The sequence below is a fragment of the Girardinichthys multiradiatus genome, chromosome 17 (assembly GCF_021462225.1).
Source record: "Girardinichthys multiradiatus isolate DD_20200921_A chromosome 17, DD_fGirMul_XY1, whole genome shotgun sequence".
NCBI lineage: Eukaryota > Metazoa > Chordata > Actinopteri > Cyprinodontiformes > Goodeidae > Girardinichthys > Girardinichthys multiradiatus.
The window spans coordinates 8,861,908-8,876,317 of NC_061809.1; positions in this window are offsets into that span (position 1 = coordinate 8,861,908).

The following is a 14,410-nucleotide window of genomic DNA, read 5'->3' on the forward strand; positions in this document are numbered from 1 at the left end:
GCAGTCTAAGGCGCTGTGTTCAGGTCGCAGTCTCTCCTGGAGGCGAGGGTTCGAATCCCTCTCCTGACAACTTTGTCAATGTTTAAGTGGCTTCTGGAAGTGAAATGTTGTATTACAGACCTGCTATGCTTTAACACATAGGGACTGGATGGGTCAACAGAGCTGTGACTCTGTGAAGTTTAGCAACTATACTAAAGAGAAACCTAGGATTATTCTTGTTCTCTTCTATTAATGATGAGAAATAAGCTGTTCTAGCTTGGTGAAGTGTCTTTTTATACAACAGTAGGCTATTTTTCCAGATTAAGTAGGAATCCTCTAGGTGTGTAGATCGCCATTTTCTCTCCAATTTTCTAACATTGTGCTTTAAAGTACGCAGCTCTGAATTAAACCAGGGAGCTAACTTCCAATGAATAATTACCTTCTTTTTCAAGGGGGCTGCATTGTCTAATGCACCACGCAATGATGATGTAATACGATGAACAAGAAAATCAATTTGTGAAGGGGAAGAAACAAAATTATTGCCCTCCACTGTGTTTTTCTGTGATAATGAGGAAATCAAAAGTGGAACAGATTCTTTGAAGGTTATTACAGCATCGTCTGATAATATCTACTATAATGAAATTTTCTTTCAGGTGTGGAGTACTCAGTTAAATTAAACTCAAAGTTTATTAAAAAATGGTCACACAGGAAAGGGTTATAAGAAAATATTGTTATGTCTTTACACTCAATGCCATATGTCAGCACAAGGTCCAGAGAATGAAGATGAAGGTGGGTAGGTTTGTTAATGTTTTGAGCAAAGCCAATTGAGTCTAAGATAGCATTAAAGGCTATATTTAAGCTATCTCTTTCAGTGTCAACATGAATGTTAAAATCCCCCACTATAATAACCTGTTGGATGGGTGCAAAAACTTGTTATCACTCATGTAAAAACCTTGGGTTGCAAGGCACCTGCACTATGCCTTCCTCCCTGTGTGTGTGAGATCATTGTTATCTCTGTGTGAACCAGCCTCCTTTCCGTCTCACACACACACACCCTGTCTGAACTGTCTGTTGAACTGTGCATATAAATAAAGAGATAGGGTGTCAAAACTTTGTAGTTTCACTGCAAAGTGGGCTACCCTTGTCACAAGTAACTATGACTGTATCGTTCTTACCTCTGAGTTGACTAAATAATACCTAACATTTATTGGTCCTTCGAGCCGGATTAATTCAATAACCTTATTTCTCTTTGCTTTAACAGTGACTCTGGGATCCGTGGGGGAAGCCTGACGTCGAGCGAAGCACCGCTGCACAGCCTCCTTTAGCCGGAGTGGCTGAAAGTCCCGGTGTGTGTGAATTCACACCTGGCCAGTGGGTTATTGCCTTCCTCTGCGCGGGGTGACTCTCACAGGGTCCAAAGAGTCACCAAGAAGTCAACTCCGAGGTGAGACAGTTTTAAAATACAGTTCATAGGAAAAGTACTTAACAGTCGTTGGTAGTGCGTCGCCGGTAAGGACGCTGCATTCGAATGGTTTTATTCCACCGTGAAAGGAATAGTGACAAATTTGGTACAATCCCGCCGTGAAGGGGATTAAAGAAAACGACTGAGGATTATTCCCCTGTGAGGGAATAGAGTAAGCGCTATATAAATAAAAGAAGAAAAGTACTTAAAAGTCGTTGGTAGTGCGTCGCCGGTAAGGACGCTGCATTGGGATGGTTTTATTCCACCGTGAAAGGAATAGTGACAAATTAAGGTAGGGCCCCGCCAAGAAGGGGGCCAAATAAAACGACTAAGGGTTATTCCCCTGCGAGGGAATAGCATAAGCGCTATACAAGTAAAAAGAACGGAGTAAACTGGGCTCATAAAATAACACCAAGTTAACTTAGAAAAATTACAAGGTACCTGAAACTAACTGTGTGACTGTGTTGTGTGTATATGGAGGACTAAGCATTTTAATAGAATCATAGCAGGATTCTGCTAGTCCTGTGTTTTCTTTTGCCCAGATTAAAACTACGTACTGGTGACTTTGGAGATTCAGGTCGGATTTCATTCCAGAAAATTAACACCGCTGCGAATTAGTCGCAGTAGAAGGGCGTGTTAATGTCCTCTCCTTAAAGTCTCATGCCAGTGACCTTTTATCTGGGACATTTATACTATAATTAAACTAACATAAAACATAATGGGGAAGAAACAAAGTAAACTAATTGACTTAGAAGGGGAGGTAAAGTTTATGGAGAACTATGTAAAAGGAGCAGGTATGATCTGTCATAGATGGAATAAAAAATAAAAAACATGGGTTTTTGGGCAAATTAGATACAAAGGATGTCTTAAAATTACAAGGGGATCTAAAATTAGCAATAATGAAAACTAAAAAGAGAAAAATAACAAAGAACAATGGGGGAAGAACAGAGAAAAAGCTCTGATTTAACAGAAATATGTGCACGATGGCATAAAAATACGGATTTTCAGGTAACTTAATTATCACTGAAATCCTAAAACTACACGGGGATCTTAAACTGGAGATTATGCATTCAAAAGATTCAAGAGACAATAAAAAACCTTGCCAGATTATAATTTCAAAGGGGACTTTTCAGTCCCTGAGTGCTCACAGTTGATAAACAGATTAAAACAAAAAGATGAATTAAAAAAACAACAATAAGAGCAGCTTTTAACTGACATAGCCATAATACTGAGGCCTTAAGAAAAGCACAGGAAAAAACTTTCAGCTTAACTGAAAACAAATAAAGGGGGGCGGACTGCCACCCATCCCAGGTTAGAATACCAAGGTAGCCCCAAATTATAAAGACTAAGAGGTGGTTTTAGAGGACGTGGTAAAAGAAGTTAAAAGAGGAGGTGACAATGTGGACAACATGGAAACTGTCCAACTGGACAACCCAGTGAACAATGACTAGAGTTGTTAAAGAAGTAATCTGAGAGTAAAAGATTTTGTAGGCAAGCATTAGTGAGAAACAGGTGCTTTAAAAATCATTCTATGGTGTTATACTACTAACAATATCATGATAAAATGCAAAAGATTCATTTTACAGGGAAATAATTCCATATTTGGCTCAGATTGTTTGCATTCTTGATTTTTCCTCTTTGAGAGAAGTTAAATTTCAGCTCTGTGAAACGACCTTGACAAAGAGATACAGCTGCCTGAAAACAAAGATAAAACTTCTGCAAACAGCAGAAGTCTGTCTCTGCTGAAAGGTCTGAAAAAAAAAAAAAAAAAATTGTAACTCTACCCTGCATGTGTCAAACTCAAGGTCCGCGGGCCAAAACCGGACCCCAAAAGTTTAGTGATTCTCTAGAAGTAGAGCCTTTTAATATGGTGATTGTGTGCTTGAATGTTATTTTGTCAATCAATAAGCAGTTTTGTCTACATTCTGCCACAATCTGCCTTTTGAAAATGTTTTGAATCTTGCTCTTTATGTATAAAAAAAAAAAAAGAAAGAAAAGAAAAATTGGCTAAAGTCTGCAGACACAAAATGAACCTGGATTGACGCTCTAACTAAGTTTATTTAATCTGAGATCCTCTCCAAATGCAACAGTATATGTCAGTCTACATGAGATACTAACAACTTCACCTACTGATATAATATAAAGATCTGATTGAATATGTGAAACAAACAATGATGAAAGTTTTTCAACAGGTGATGCTCATCCAGGAGGAAGACAGTGTTCCTAGGAAATGCAGCTCATTCATTAACAATAATTTTTTCTCCTATAGGTGGACGTTTTGCTGATTAATCATAGGCTGGATCTATGAAACATTATGTGCACAGAACAAATGACCAAGGTTCTGACTGACTTATGAACCTCACTGACCTGACAATGATAACATGACACCCAACAGATAACACCTTTAAGGTGGACCCACTAAGACCACCTTATTGATTCTTGGTGAATAAAAAAAAAAAATTTGAAGCGTTCAAAACAGACCTAGTGGAAACAAAAGGGGTTATGAGGAAACAATGTGCATTTTAAGAATAATAGAAGTCAAATTATGTTCAAATCTTTGCAAATAAAAATTACTCTGACAGAGAAATAAGTAAGTAGTGTGTGAATGTGTGTGAATGGGAATGACTGATTTCATTGTAATGCATCTTTGAGGGACATTAAAAGCGCTAATAAAGGTCTGATGTTCTGATGATCTTTGCCAAATTTATATCTTAATAAGGTTTCCAGAATCTTTTTCAAAAAATCATTTAAAGATGGCAAAGGTTCTACCTCTACTGAAAATACTGATAACCATGAGAAAGCTCATAGACCCGTCTTGAATTTTTCCTAATTCTTTTACAAACAGGTTATTTAAACTTTCATGTGGCCAAATGTCTGTGTTTGACTTTCTGTTTTTGTGAAATAAATGTCTGTTTCATGTTATGTAAAAATTAGAGTCCTCAACATTACCATAATAATATTAGGTCAGTTCTCTATGGTAAAACAAAAAGATTTTAACAGATGTTTAGACTTTTTCCAGTCAGGTTCAAAATGATTGAATTAGACTCGAACTTAACATAAGATGAAATGAACCTTAACAGAATTACTGGACTGGACTGAAATAGATAAAACTTGAGTTAATTGAAACAAACTTTAGTTACTTGAATTAAATACAAAGCTGACTGAAACTGTATGTTCTATCTATAAAACTGGGTAAAACAAACTAAGATTATAAGATATAATATGCCCTTCATTTTTTGTGTTCATCAGTGAGTGAGTTTTTATTTTTATTTTTAATAAGAACTAAACCAAGCATTATTTATAATAATAGCAATTACCAAAAATATTGATCTCATTTTTAAATGTAATAAGGACTTACTTTATAAAATATGATAAAAAAGAATAATAAGAATTTGGAAAAACAGAGGCTTTAAACCTCTGCAGGAACAGCACTGACACTGTCAAAAGTGGATCCTAATACAGGAATCTGGAAGCTCATTCTGGCGTGGATAGTCAAAGTCCATCCAAGGACACATTTAGATGAGGCAGAGGGACAAATACAGGGCTTAGCTGAGAGCAACATGCATCCTGCCCTAGCTGCTGTCCCACCTGAACTGTGGTCCCAATCATCAACTGATGTAGGGCTTATAAAGGGGTTCCCACCATACAAGGTTAAACTAATATCTGAAAAAAGGCCATTAGTCCGTCAATACCCCTTCAAGCCAGAAGCTGAAGAAGATACTAAGCCAGTAATACAAGATATGTTGAAGTCAGGAATATTAAGAGAAGCACCTGACGCTACATGCAAGACATATCACACTGACATCACTATTATTATCACAGCCAAACATAACTCTAAAAAGATGTGCCCTTTAAATCCAAGTACTCTAATACCTACTGCAGAAGATGGAAAACCACATTCTTATAAAGCAAAAGTTGAAGAAGACACCAAACCCAGACAAGACATTTCTCAAACCCTTATACCAGATTCATGTGTTGTGTTTGTAGATGGCTCAGCATCTAAAGATGAATATGGAAAGAATAGAGTTGGTTATGCAATAACAACCATCGATAGGATAATAGAAGCTAAATCTCTACCCAATACATGCTCAGCACAAACAGAATTATATGCTGTAGTAAGAGCCTGTGAATTACATGAGGGACAAATACTTACTATATACACAGACAGCCAATACGTTTTCGGATCAATACATCACCATGCTAAGATTTGGCAAAATAGAGGTTTTAAAACATCATCAGGGACAGAACTAACTCATTTCAACCTATTAAAGAGAAAATGTCAGATCTGCTATTTATAGACACAGACGTGCTGAAAGACGCCCAACAGTCAGCAACCAAGACAGAAATAAAGGCCTGGCTAAAGAGAGGAGCACAGAGAAAAGATGACATCAATCAGATAGAAGATAAACCAATCCTCCCAAAATATTTATACAACACAGCGGCTACAGTGACACATTGGGAAGATCCACGTGTCAAGGGGGGAATATGTCACATCTGGTAAAGCATTAATGCTACACTATAAATATTTCTGACTATGCAAATCATTTTTGCAGATCATGCATAATTTGTTGCAAACACGGGGGAAGAAATATTGCCTAGTTGTAATAGATGAACCTAGTGACACATTTCTTCCCCACATATGGTATCCCACAGATTATAAGGTCAGATAATGGAACTCATTTTGTAAATAAATTAATAGATCTAAGTTCTAATGCATTAGGGTTTCAGTTAAAGATTAAGGAAAACAATGGAAGAAACAGGGAGGCCATGGCCCGAATGCCTATCCCTGGTTAATTATGGATGAGAATAACTCCAAATCAAACTGGTCTTACTCCATTTGCCACCTACTGTACATCATTGTATGGCTCCACCCACTATATTCTGAGTCTGAGATCACGTGACACCAAGTTGCTGATGTGAATTTGTATTCTCAAAGAAATAGTACATGGCAGACCGTTTTCTCTGCCCTCTGACATGAATGAAATAGAGAAAGCACAACAGGAACCTTCATTAGCTGAGTGGATGAATAAAATGTTGCAGACAAAAGAAGAACAAATGTCCAGTGGTCTGCCGATAATCTCTGCTCCTATCCCACAGAATGAGGCCTGGAGACCTGGTCCTGATTAAGACACTCCACCGGAAGGATTGGAGCACTCCTTGGTGGAAAGGGCCGTTTCAAATACTCCTAACAACGCCCACAGTTCTGAAAATAGCAGAGAGGCCTTCCTGGATCCATAAAAGCCACTGTAAGCCAGTTTTGCCGTTACAGGAGCCAGATCAACCGACGGGGTAGCAGAGGAAGTCCGGGTTCAAAGATGGCCCAGCGTCTCAAACCGGTGAAGAAAACAGCTGATCTGCGCCCAATTATAAAATGGCTCTCTGTAACATGTGGACAGGACTGATAAGCCTGAGCTTAATTCTGGTAGCAGGACTCTTTCTCTATCTAAAGCAGGATCCACAGGAGGTGATACCGAACCAGAAGAGATGGACATCAGACGGGACCCATCTCAGAACACTGACGGAAGAACATGACGCACATCCATTCCTACAGAATTTCTGGTATTGTTCATGGTGGCATATGCAACACTGAACCAGGTAGAAATGCACGAAAATGAAGGGGACGATTATGATGACATGTAAATAAATCACATCAAAAGCCTGAGTGTACTCATACATTGTATTTCATAAAATAACCTTACAGCAGAAAATCGGAAGAAGTTGTTGCTTAAGTGAAATGAGAAAAAGTACAATGATGACATAAACAGGGCAGATTTTTAATTCTTTATTTTATATTCAGTATTATTCTTTATTTTATGATTTCAAGTATTATTCTTTTATTTTTATGATTTCAAGTATCATTCTTTTATTTTTATGATTTCAAGTATCATTATTTTATTTTTATGATTTCAAGTATCATTATTTTATTTTTATGATTTCAAGTATTAATCAACATTTAACTTTTAATGGTCGCCGAGGGCGGCGGGGCCGTATGAGTATTTCCCACAAAATATAATCTGTTTACCGTCCGTGGGTTTTCGCTCATACAAAGTATTTTTCTTACTCGTTTTTATATTAAATGTTTTTACTTGTGATAAAAGGAGGGACTGTTGGATGGGTGCAAAAACTTGTTATCACTCATGTAAAAACCTTGGGTTGCAAGGCACCTGCACTATGCCTTCCTCCCTGTGTGTGTGAGATCATTGTTATCTCTGTGTGAACCAGCCTCCTTTCCGTCTCACACACACACACCCTGTCTGAACTGTCTGTTGAACTGTGCATATAAATAAAGAGATAGGGTGTCAAAACTTTGTAGTTTCACTGCAAAGTGGGCTACCCTTGTCACAAGTAACTCTGACTGTATCGTTCTTACCTCTGAGTTGACTAAATAATACCTAACATAACCGTATCTGTATTTAACACTAAATCAGATAAAAGGTCTGAAAACTGATCTAAAAATTGAGAGTAAGGGCCTGGTGGACGGTACATAACAACAAACAGAAGTGGTTTTTGTGCTTTGCAATGTGGATGAGGAAAACTAAGGATTAAATATTCAAAAGAGTTGTAGCTATTGATTGGTCTGGGACTTGTCAATAAATCGGACTGAAAGATGGTTGCTACTCCTCGCCCAGTATTTTGAGGAATGTGAAAATTTAAATAATTAGTAGGAGTTGACTCATTTATAGTCACATAATCCATAATTGTCACAAATCAGGTCACTAACTAGCAAAGTCTTTGAAGAGAGAGATTTTATGTTCAGTAAGCCATGTTCAGTATTTTTCTTTTTAGTCTGAGTTGTGTTTATTTTTATTAGATTTTCCTGATTTCCTTGTTTTAGATTATTTTTTATTCTATTCAATTTTGGCCGTGGGCGAGACACTGTCTTGATAGGGCAATGGGTGGGTAGCAGTACAGAAGCTGCAGAGAGGAGTGTTAAACTACGACCCTGCTTCCTGGTCTGAACCCTGGGTTGTCAGAGGTTTGGAGAACTAATAAAATGGGCCAGATTCCTAGAAAGAAGAGCTGCTCCATCCAAAGTGGGATGGATGCCGTCTCTCCGGATCAGACCAGGTTTTCCCCAAAATGTTTGCCAATTATCAATGTAGCCCACATCGTTTTCTGGACACCACCTAGACAGCCAGCGGTTGAATGACAGCATGTGGCTAAACATGTCGTCACTGGTCAGATCAGGGCGGGGACCAGAGAAAATTACGGAGTCCGACATTGTTTTGGCAAACTTACACACCGAAGCAACACTAACTTTGGTGACCTCCGATTGACATAACCGGGTGTCATTACCGCCTGCGTGAATAACAATCTTACTGTATTTACGCTTATCCTTAGCCAGCAGTTTCAGGTAGGGTTTGATGTCACCCGTTCTGGCCCCTGGCAGACATTTGACTATGGTCGCTGGTGTCTCTAGTGCCACGTTTCTGACTATGGAGCTGCCAATTACCAGAGTTGACTTCTCAGCGGGTGTGTCGCTGAGCGGGGAAAATCTGTTAGAAACGCAGACGGGTTGGTGGTGACCTGTGGGCTGGGATCTAGGACTATGCTTTCTACGTTCCGTCACCCAGCCGACCTGAGGCCCCGGTTGCGCGGGCTCTGCTGAAGGACTGCAACGGGGAGCTACCCTCGGTGGCTCCGCGCTGGCTAAGGGGCCTCTGCTATCTGCTGGTTTTTCAACAGCGCGGAGCCGGGCCTCCAATTCCGACACCTCGCCTCCAAAGCTACAAAAATGCTACATTTATGACACGTACCATTATCACTAAATGAGGCAGAGGAGTAACTGAACATCTGAAAGAGAGAGCAGGACAGAGGAGGAGACTCAGAGAGAGAAACAGCAGAACGGGTAGCTATGGTGGAGTTAAAGCTAACGCTAAGTTAGCGACCCCTTACCACTACTAGAAAAAACCGTGTAAAACACAGAGAGTCCCCAAACGTTAAAAGCAGCAAGAGAAAGTATGTGTTTTAACGTGCTTATGTATTAGAACAAGTAAGAGGTAGCACAGTAGAGAGAAATCAGATCAAACGAGAGAGCCTTCACACACCAAACAAGCCACCGTGTGCAACTGCGAAAACAGGAAGTGACAAATACGCCTTACCACATCTGTCCAGCCTTCTGTGGAGAAGAGTGAAGAGAGAGAGAGAAGGGGGAAGTTGTTGCGTGTCCGCGATTAACTCGTCAGGATAGCAGTCAATCTTCGTACTCTGGCCTCCTTTGGCGAAAGGGGAAAACATGATTTGACCATCAGTAGTCGACTGGAACAAAAACAAGGATGGCAATTCCGACTCCTTGAAACCTCCGTGGGGATTTTTGGTCACGTGTTGTATTCACGTCTTCGATCAGTAAAGTGAAGTTTCTGGCCTTCCTATTCCAGGAACTTCTTTCATGAATTTTTCTCATTGGCCAACGGGGAGAATAAATGAAAATCCACGTGGGATTTTCTTCTCCCGAATGATCCGCTTCAGTTACCAGATACCGGCCCGGTTCCAGCGTGAAAAGCAATGGTGGGCATCAGAGCTGCGACGCCCTCTTCCTATCAGCCGCGATGGCTGCTGGGAGTTGTAGTAGCAGACTATTCTGGGATACAAAATGGCCGATGACGCTGGAAGGCATAGCGGCTCCAGCAGCGTACAAATAGTCCAACAATCAGCAAACAAATGGTCCAACATAGGCGTTCTGGTCACAGTCGCCTTTAGAGGCGTGGGTTTGAATCCCACTTCGGACAACTTCCCTTTATCTTTGTCATGGAGTGACATTTTTGGACTTTATGGTTTCTTTTGCTAGTCCTTAGATGTTAGGTTGTTGTGCTACCTCCAGTTCTCAGTTTCCTTTAGTTCATGTTTATTTCTTGATTCTGTTTTATCTTGGTCTATAGTTTTCGTATAGGTCTGTTTCACTGTTTTGTTAATCAGTCCCTTTCCTCATGTCTTAGTCTTATTAGGTTCACCTGCTCCCTCTGTCTCCCTGCGTCCATGTCACACCTGTTCCCTGTTTCTTTGATTACCTGCCTTTTGTTCCCCTCTCTGTGCTCTGTGTATATTAGTTGTTCTGTTTGCTTAGTTCCTCGCTGGTTCGTTCTGTTACTACCCCGTTCCCTACCATGTCTATGCTTTGTTTTGCTTCGCTTTGTTTTTATGCTACGTTTACCATGTCTATGCTTTGTCTATGCTTCGTTTAAACAAGGAAGTACTAAGATGCGGCTACCGAGCTCTGTTCTGCCCTTTGGTCCAACCCACAGTCCATCTCCGACATTACGAACCAGCCAACAGATGGACCAAGCAGACAATGAGAGGATTACTTTGTTTAAGTACTTCCGACGTGCCGCGGAGAAGAGCGCACGTCAGGCTGCAGAGGAGAGAGAGCAGCGGTCACCGTTTTGGGGCACAAGACTGGCTAGGCCTCTTCCGGGTACCGGTCCGCTGCGCCACAGACCCTCTCCTCATCCCCGGAGTAAGTCACTAGCTCCAGTCTACTTTTCTTCCTCGTTTTCGGAGCCAGAGTTGCCTGCAGCACACTCTCCCAGTTCGGAGCCTGCCCCACCTCGTCGGAGATGTCGCCGGCGCCGCAAGCAGTCAGCAGCAGCAGCAGCAGCAGCAGCGCCTGAGCTCATCACGTCCGCAGCAGCAGCAACGCCTGAGCTCGTCACGTCCACAGCTGCAGCAGCAGCAACGCCTGAGCTCGTCACGTCCACAGCTGCAGCAGCAGCAGCGCCTGAGCTCGTCACGTCCACAGCAGCAGCAGCAGCAGCGCCTGAGCTCGTCACGTCCACAGCAGCAGCAGCAGCAGCGCCTGAGCTCGTCAGGTCCGCAGCAGCAGCAACGCCTGAGCTCGTCACGTCCACAGCTGCAGCAACAGCAGCGCCTGAGCTTGCCACGTCCGCAGCAGTAGCAGCACCTGAGCTCGTCATGCCCTCTGCTGGTCTCCGGTCGTCAGTACGACCTCCTGCTCCGCCATGGGTTCAGGCCGGGTTGCAGGAGATCAAAAAGGAACTTATGAAGTCACGTTGCCTAGAGTGTGTTCCTCACTTGACTATCAATCCTCAGGATCTGGTTGACGTGCACACTATCTTACTAGATGAGTTTCTTGCAGAGGGATGGCTAGACGCTCCAGCTCCACTCTCCGCTGGAGGTCCCTTTGATCCTCTTCTCGTGGCCGTTAAGGCAGCCATGCCTCTGGACTCACAGCATGCAGCTAAGCCTACAGATCCTCAGCCGGCCGCCGCCAGGTCTACAGAGCCTCAGCCGGCCGCCGCCGGATCTACAGAGCCTCAGCCGGCCGCCGCCGGATCTACAGAGCCTCAGCCGGCCGTCGCCGGATCTACAGAGCCTCAGCCGGCCGTCGCCGGATCTACAGAGCCTCGTCATGACACGGAGGAGCCCGTGGGCGGGCTGCCTCCATTCCCACACCATGCTTCGGTGGGGCCCATGGATGGGCTGTCTCCAAGACCTGGTCCTGAGCACCTGCTCAGTTTCCTCTGGGGGGTGTTACTGGAGATACGGACTGACTTTTTGACTTTGCCTGACTCTTTGCCTGACGCCAGGGCCAAGTCTTCAGGGTTTCTGCCTGGGTCCAAGTTGGATGCCAGGGCCAAGTCTTCAGGGTTTCTGCCTGGGTCCAAGTTGGACGCCAGGGCCAAGTCTTCAGGGTTTCTGCCTGGGTCCAAGTTGGACGCCAGGGCCAAGTCTTCAGGGTTTCTGCCTGGGTCCAAGTTGGATGCCAGGGCCAAGTCTCTGAGGATCTCGCCACGTCATACACTGCTTGACTCCTCGCTTCGTGGGTTTGCCTGGCATCTCCACTGTCGGACTCCAGGCAGCCTGCATCCTCGCCGCAGACCTCCGAGGCGCCTGCATCCTCGCCGCAGACCTCCGAGCCGCCTGCATCCTCGCCGCAGGCCTCCGGATCATCAACCACTTCGCTGGCTGCTTCGTTGCAGGCGGCCTCCGGATCATCAACCACTTCGCTGGCTGCTTCGTCGCAGGCGGCCTCCGGATCATCAACCACTTCGCTGGCTGCTTCATCGCAGGCGGCCTCCGGATCATCAACCACTTCGCTGGCTGCTTCGTCGCAGGCGGCCTCCGGATCATCAACCACTTCGCTGGCTGCTTCGTCGCAGGCGGCCTCCGGATCATCAACCACTTCGCTGGCTGCTTCGTCACTGCCGGCCTCCGGATCATCAACCACTTCGCTGGCTACGTCATCGCGGGCCCCCTGATCATCGGCCTCCTGGATTTTGTTAGGCTCTCCTGGAGATTATGGACTTTGGTTTTGTTGTTTTGTTTATTGGGAGTTATTTTTGTTTTGGACTCTGTCCCTCCTCCCAAGGCCCCCCTCCGCCCACCCTGTTTCGGTGGTTTGTGTTTTGGACTCTTGCCCTCCTTCCGGGGCCCCTCCGCCCGCCCTGGTCGGGTTGTTTTGAACTATTGTTTTGGTCTCCAAGTGGTCGTCTGGAATTCGACCTTGACGGGGGGGTAATGTCATGGAGTGACATTTTTGGACTTTATGGTTTCTTTTGCTAGTCCTTAGATGTTAGGTTGTTGTGCTACCTCCGGTTCTCAGTTTCCTTTAGTTCATGTTTATTTCTTGATTCTGTTTTATCTTGGTCTGTAGTTTTCGTATAGGTCTGTTTCACTGTTTTGTTAATCAGTCCCTTTCCTCATGTCTTAGTCTTATTAGGTTCACCTGCTCCCTCTGTCTCCCTGCGTCCATGTCACACCTGTTCCCTGTTTCTTTGATTACCTGCCTTTTGTTCCCCTCTCTGTGCTCTGTGTATATTAGTTGTTCTGTTTGCTTAGTTCCTCGCTGGTTCGTTCTGTTACTACCCCGTTCCCTACCATGTCTATGCTTTGTTTTGCTTCGCTTTGTTTTTATGCTACGTTTACCATGTCTATGCTTTGTCTATGCTTCGTTTAAACAAGGAAGTACTAAGATGCGGCTACCGAGCTCTGTTCTGCGCTTTGGTCCAACCCACAGTCCATCTCCGACAATCTTTTATATACTGTGTTGTCAGATTTGGTGTTTCTGCACTTTCCAATATCTCTGCCATCAGAATTTAAGGGCTTTATATTGTCTAGGTGATAGTATTTCTCCAAGACTGCTGAAGGAGGTTTTTAGTTCTGTGGGTCTACTTATTTTTAATTTAATGAACACCTCACTGTCTTCAGGTTGTGTCCCAGCTGCCTTTAAGTATGCTGTGGTCCAACCTCTTCTTAAGAAGAGCAACATGGATCCAAATGTTCTGTCAAACTTTAGGTCAATATCGAAATTGTTCTTCCTTTCTACAGTATTAGAGAAGGTGGTTTATCTCCAATTACTGGAACATGGGATAAATGAGAAATTTCAGTCTGATTTTAAACCATGTCACACCACAGACACAGCGTCTGCTTTTAACTGAAGACTCGGGTAATCTTGCTGTGTTAATTCTTCATGACTTGTCCGTAGCCTTTGACACAATAGATCACGAGATTGTATTATGTCGCCTGGCGCGGTCTGTTGGTGTCAAGGCCACAGCTTTGCAATGGTTTAGGCCTTATCTGCCTGACAGAAGCTTTTCTGTCCAGTTAAGTCAGTTTTCTTAGGTTAGGGGTACCCCAAGGCTCAATTTGAGGACCAGTTCTCTTTGTATCTGTTTCCTCTGGGGTCCATCTTTAAAAATTTTATACTGCCATTCAACTTCTTTTGCAGATAACATAGAGATCTATCTCCTGCTTAGAGCCAACAGTAGTCAGTCGGTTGAGAATCTGCTAGATTGTTTAGGGGATGTCAAAAGGTGGATGAAGCTAAACTTTCTGTGTCTAAATGAAAACAAGACTGAGGTTATTCTTTTTGGTAAATTTAATCTGCTGACAGGATGTAATAGTCTTCTTGACTTTTTTGATTGCGACTCTGTCAAAAATCTTGGGGTTAATTTTGAAACTAATCTCAAATATGATAAGCAGGTCAGTGCAGTAGTCCAGTCTAGCTTTTAT